This window comes from Uloborus diversus, chromosome 5 (genome assembly GCF_026930045.1).
Source record: "Uloborus diversus isolate 005 chromosome 5, Udiv.v.3.1, whole genome shotgun sequence".
Taxonomy (NCBI): Eukaryota; Metazoa; Arthropoda; class Arachnida; order Araneae; family Uloboridae; genus Uloborus; species Uloborus diversus.
Genome location: NC_072735.1, coordinates 104,059,151 through 104,065,705, shown reverse-complemented (window position 1 = coordinate 104,065,705; position 6,555 = coordinate 104,059,151).

Genomic DNA, 6,555 nt, shown 5'->3' with positions numbered 1-6,555 from the left:
GCGCTCGATCATCGGTTTATTATTTGTATGAGGATATCGGTTTGTTTTGATACTAAACACCTCAAGCAATATATTTCATATCTTTCATGCAGTTTATGGTTGATCATATTGCGAATATATACAGGGTTTTAACCTGCAAGACCTTTATTTTCGCAACCGTCAGTCCTAGATGTATACTTCTAATTGCAAAAATGTTCAAAATCAGATGCAGTGTTAAGATATTGAAAGCTTGAAGCAAAAATAAAAATGAGTCAGAAAATACAAATTTAACTTTTTATACGGGCCCCAGGTCCCCTAACATATATGTAGGGAAATAATCCCCATAGAAAAAAATTCCAACACAAAAAGTTTGAAATTTGTATGACTAATAATCACCGACGTATGAAACGCAGCCTTTTGTGACTTACACTACTTTTCTTTCGCAGTCAATAACACCTTTTGGGGGAAAATATAGTGGTTAACAAGTGTTTGAAATTACATGTGTGCACACTGTTAAAAAAATGTCTTCAAAAATGAAACTCTGAATGTATTCATTTTTTTTTTTTTTTTTTTTTTGAATACAATTGATTCAAAAATGAGTAAATGTGGCATCAAATACAAACATACGAGAAATACGAGTCATCATATACGAACATACCCAAGTCATCATATAAGAATACAACACATTATCAAACACTAATTCATGAATAAAGATGCATACAATCATTTAATACTGCAGCTAACGTTTCAAGAACATGGTTTAATAAATATTCATGTATAAATAGGAAATATAATAAGCGTGACTTCCAAGAATAAAACTCGCGAGCTTCGAAATCTTTTCTTATTGCGCATGCTACGCGTCGCTCAAGAGCGTGAACAAGTGTCGACAATGTTCATACGCTTTCGGCGCGTTTTTCGTGCTGTCTTGCGGAGCGATCGAGATGGCTGATCTGTTCGTCAAGAAAAAGAAGATTGGAAATTGGAAGAGTTTTCATCGAACTTTGAAAGTAAGTTTTACTTTTATTATCATAGTAAGGATAATAAATGAAGGGTTGTATCTAAATTACCCAAAAATTACTTGCCTAAATTGCTCGATAGCACATTCAACATCCGACTGTGCTCGGAACATATTTTTAAACATTATATTTTATGTGGATATATATGTTTTCAAACTGTGAAAGAAAGTTCATAACGAGCTTCGTAACCTTTATTATCGTAGTAAGGATAATAATTGAAGGGTTGTATCTAAATTACCCAAAAATTACTTGCCTAAATTGCTCGATAGAACATTCAACATCCGACTGTTCTCGGAACATTTTTTAAACGTTATATTTTATGTGGATATGTTTCAAACTGTGAAAGGAAAGTTCATAACGAGTTTCGTAAATTTTATTATTTATATTTTACTCTTCAAATTTGAAAAAAAAAAAGCGAAAGCAACATCTTGCACAAACAGCTATGGAAGAAATTAGGTTCTCATCAAGCATAAATCGTTGCATGAATACATTTTTGGAACACTTGTGTGTTTCACTGCAAAAATATTTTTTCTTTCGAAATACCACTAATATAAAAACCTTTTTGCCGAAAAGTAACAAGAAATACGGATTTGAATTCAACATATTTCAGTGAACATATTAATCATTTATCGTTACATAACTATTGATAAGATTTCCAAATCTTTAGTATGATTCACTCGGCCATGCACAGGCTTGCTAGATTTTAGTAATGTTCAATCGGGTCGAGGGAATGCCCCCCCCCCGCAATCCTAAGCTTTGCTCCCTCGCGTAAATAAATAAAACGCGTATCTGCTTGTCAAATTTTGCTGAAATTAGTGATGAAATTTAAAATTTTATTCTTAATTTTTATTCAAAACATTCTGTGTAACAAGAATACAAAATGTATCAAAATGGAAAACAAACTCTAAAAAAATATTAAACTAAACAATTTAAATATCAAATAACCCTCTTAAAAATATTTAAAAGTTCAGTTTAAATACAAAACGAAGGAATTAGGGGCAAAAATAACTACAACTATAACAGCAGTAGGATATTTATTCATTCCACTTGATAATAAGTTCTCCATAACGAGACTATATTTGCTTACAATATGAAAAATTAATACCGTAATGTTAAATTCACAAGCAAACTATTAAGTTACTCCTATAAATTAATCAATACATAGTTAACAATTAAAATCATTATATACTCAATTATTATGGATAGGAATTGCATTTATATGTAAGAGCTGAGAGAGAGAGAAATGCTTTTCTCTAACAGTTTTAAAGTAAACTTCACATTCTTACAATAATTTTTGATTATTAATCATGCATTGTATCATTAACAAATACATCATGAGTTACTTGTATAAATTATGAAATGCATGGTGAACAATAATAAACAATATAGAAGGATTACTTAGGGATAATGTTAGTATTTACATGTAAGACCATGGTGCTTCCCGCCATTGAGAAGCTTCATACTCTTTGTGAAAATAGAACTTCGTTTTTAAAGAAAATTTTACATTTTTACAGAAACTTGAGAGACATCAATGCTGCATTGTGCAATTTACAAATAAACTGTTAAATACTTCTAAAAAATTGATAAATGCATGGTGAGATATAAAAAACGTCATACATACATTGGTTTTGGATAGAAGTTGCATTTACATAAAAGAGCCAAGATGTTTTTCACCTCCTGTGAAAAAGATCTTAATTTTTTGAATGATGCATTATGCAATTTACAAAAAAACCTTTCACTGCGTCTATAAGTTATGAAATGCACAGTAAGCAATAATTTATAAATAGTACTGCATCACATACGGTGAGCCATAACAGTCATTCTACGGTGAGCAATAACTATTTTACAATCACATATTTATATTATCTTTGTGTTTCATAATTTTGAAGTGCACATAAGCAAAAACTTTTTTACAACAGAATATTACAACTCTAATTACAAAATGTACGGGGAAAAACATTTTTTCAATTCTATATTACATACGGTGAGCAATAACTACAGTCGGACCTCCATATATCGAACTTCCACATATCGAAATTTTCTATGTATCGAAATCCCAGCAAATTTCTATGTTCATTACATAGAAAAGTTGTTTCTATATATCGAAAAAATCTCTATATATCGAAATTTTTTTCGAGATACTCGTAGGTTTTTCTCTGCTTTAGACTGTTCGTATCATGAAAAATGAAGCTTAGCGGAGAAAATTATGTTCACTAAAGGTTGCTACAAAACTTGAGGAATCTGGGGTTTAGGAGTGTGTAGTTCGGTCGTTGTTCCGTTCTGGAGTTCTTACATTCCCTCAAGTTTATTTCAAATCTTAGTTGTATCCAGTATCACTGTAAAATCAGTTTCAAGCTATCCCTTTTGTCTGTTGAGTATCATTCCTAGTCTCTTTAGCTTCAGTAAAAATCATTCAAGTTAAGTAGATTGATTTTTTGCTTTTCACTCGATTCCATTGTCAAAATGAAAATCCCCTAATGTTACAGATCAAGTTGATTTGCCGAAGAATGAAGATGTATGAAGGCGCAAAAATGTAATTTCTTCAAAATTAATATTTTTATTGTTATCTTTCATTTAATGCTCGTTTAAATTATAAATTGGGTTTCATGCACGTTTTAATGATTTAGAAGTTTTTTATGTTAAAATAAGATCGTTTCTATATATCGAATTTTTTCCCGGCAATTTGCTACTTCGATATATGGAGGTCCGACTGTATATTACGATCGCGTATTTACAATAACTTTGTGCAACATAATTACGAATTGCACGGTGAACAAAACCTTTTTCCAACACTATGTTGCATACGGTGAGCAATAAGTTACATATCACGGTGAGCACAAAGTTACATATCACGGTGAGCAATAACTTGCATACTACGGTTAGCAATAACTTGAATTGCAACTATTGTCAGAATACGCAGATTCAGTGGCACAGAATCTCGTGTTACAATTTCACGTCCGGGAAAGTTTGAATTCTGGCCTTTAAAAAGCATAAAATAAAAATTAAATTAAAAATTTTAAAAATCGCCTACTGAAAAAAACTTTAAATGAAACTAAAATTAAAAATTTAAAAAACCCCCGACTAAAAAAACCTTAAATAAAACTAAAATAAAGAACTAAAAATACCCGACTAAAAAATGTTTAAAATAATATATTTATCGGCTTTTGAGGTTTCTGATAAATTGCCTTATAAATAATAGCAGTAATATATCTAAGCGTCGTCGTGTCGGGGGACCAATATGAAAATAAAATATGAAAGAATGAAAAATAATAAAGTAATGAACAGAATGCAGCTAATAATGATAAAGTAGCTATGATATCTAAATACAAGAGTTTGCTCAGCGGTCTATATAACCTACATACCAATATGAAAATAAAATATGAAAGAATGAAAAGTAATAAAGTAAATAACAGAATGCAACTAATAATAATAAACATCAGTTTTTACTTGCAGACAAACATAAAGCAAATTACCCATTTACTATATTATTTTATTTATTTATTTTTTTGCTTTTTTTGAAATAGTTTATTATTTATTTTAAATTAAATTGATAATTATACTTAATATATAGATAAATTTACTATGTTAAATGGAAATGCATTTACACTTCATAAAATAGTTCAAAAATTTTCTATTTTAAACTTGATGCATCTTTAATCCAAATCGATGCTCTTCTTCGAAGACATTTGGCATTTTTTCATAGGAAAAGCACAACCCAATTACGTCTTCTTCTTTTTTTTTTTTTTTTTTTGTGAAACTTGTTTTTTATAACAAAATTTAAGAGTTGGGGAATGTATGCGCTCAGATTTGATTTCCATATATTATGCATGCGATAGGAAAATATTAAAAGAGTGGACACTTTTATTTTTGAATTTTCTTACTCATTTTAGGAGAAAGGTCTGGACCCCCGTGGCTATGTCACTGGTGTTCTAACAAATATAGTTGATCATATCAACAAAATATATTTGAAAGTGAAACATAATTATTTTTCGCTAAGTAATAATTTTGTTAAACAATGTTGCAATTTTAAAAATTATGCAACATCCGATATCAGGTAAACAATGCAATGCTGAGATGCCTGTCGCATATCTATAAGATGACAGATAATTATTATTGCAGAAAGATTTTTTAAAATCTTTTTCTGCACCTATCTGCCCGATTTTAAGTAGAAAAATACAGTTCAATATCGTTGAGTTTTATCATTTTCAGTTAAACGCTTTTCTTAATATTCAATATTTTTTTTTGCATATGTTTTTTTATTGATGAGTTTTCTATTCCTTAGGTATGTGAATTACATTTTCGCAAAGAAGACATTCTTCATGAAGCAGAATTCTTCGATGAAAAGTCGATGAGACTTCTAAAGAGTGAAATATTTGGTATGTCCCACAATGACTCAAATGCTGCATCCAGTGCTTTCACATTTATGATCCAAAGTTTATTGTCTCCGTACAAAGATGTGGCACATATTTTGCCAGTCCGTAGCATAGATGCTGACGATTTCCATTCATATATAAAAAAAATCTTGATTGGTTTAGCTGCCATAGGGTTTAATGTCATATCAGTAGCCACTGACAATAATGCTATTAATAAAAAGGCCGTTAGTATGTTTGCCTCTCCCCCTGAGTCGCGGGTTAGGTATGATTATCCTGGAAGTCCAGGAAAATATTTCTATTTTTCTTTTGATTCCGTTCATTTGATTCCGTTCATATTTTTACAGACTACATTCAGATTCTTTGCAAGTGGTGGTCAATAATGAATGTGAAAACTTTGTATAAGGGTGAGCATAAAAGGGATGAGTTCCAAACGCCTCTCGCACCAAATACTGACACAGCTCAGTATAAGTTCTTAACTAACTTTATTAATTGGTTAGACAAATGGGAGGAAATGAATTGTACAACTGGTGGATTAACAAAGCAAACCCATCTAGCCATAAGCCATACTACAAAAGCTATGCTTGCTCTTGCCGAGTACTGTTTTAAAACTTTAAATTTCGATTATTTTTTACCAGGGAAAATACAAACAGACTCATTAGAAGACAGATTTGGGTCTTACCGTACATTGGCAGGGTCAAATTACAATGTCAGTATACGTCAAATTTATGACACTGAAACAAAATTGAGAATGCAAACAATTTTACCCCTTGTGTTAAAATCGAAAAGTTGTGGAGAATTGTTACTAAGTTTTTTTCAGGACAAACATTGGGATGAAGATGAAGATAGCTCAGATTCATATCCTTTTTTTAATGGTTTTCTAATCACTCCGGAAGAAATGGTAAGTACTCAATCGAGTTTGCCAATTTTAACATACATTAGTGGATATGCAGCTCATAAAGTTCTATTGAAACTAAAGTGTGAACAATGTCGATCAACTTTATGCATTGATAAGCCCCTTGACACAGATGTAAACAATGATTGGATACAGTGGTTGGAAGTAGCGCGCTACAAGTAGCGACGCTACTGTAGTAGCTACATTTTTTATTAGTTTGTAGTGTAGCGCACTACTTTTTTAAAAAAGTAGTGTAGTGAGTAGTTAACTACAAAAAAATAGTAGTTTGTAGCGA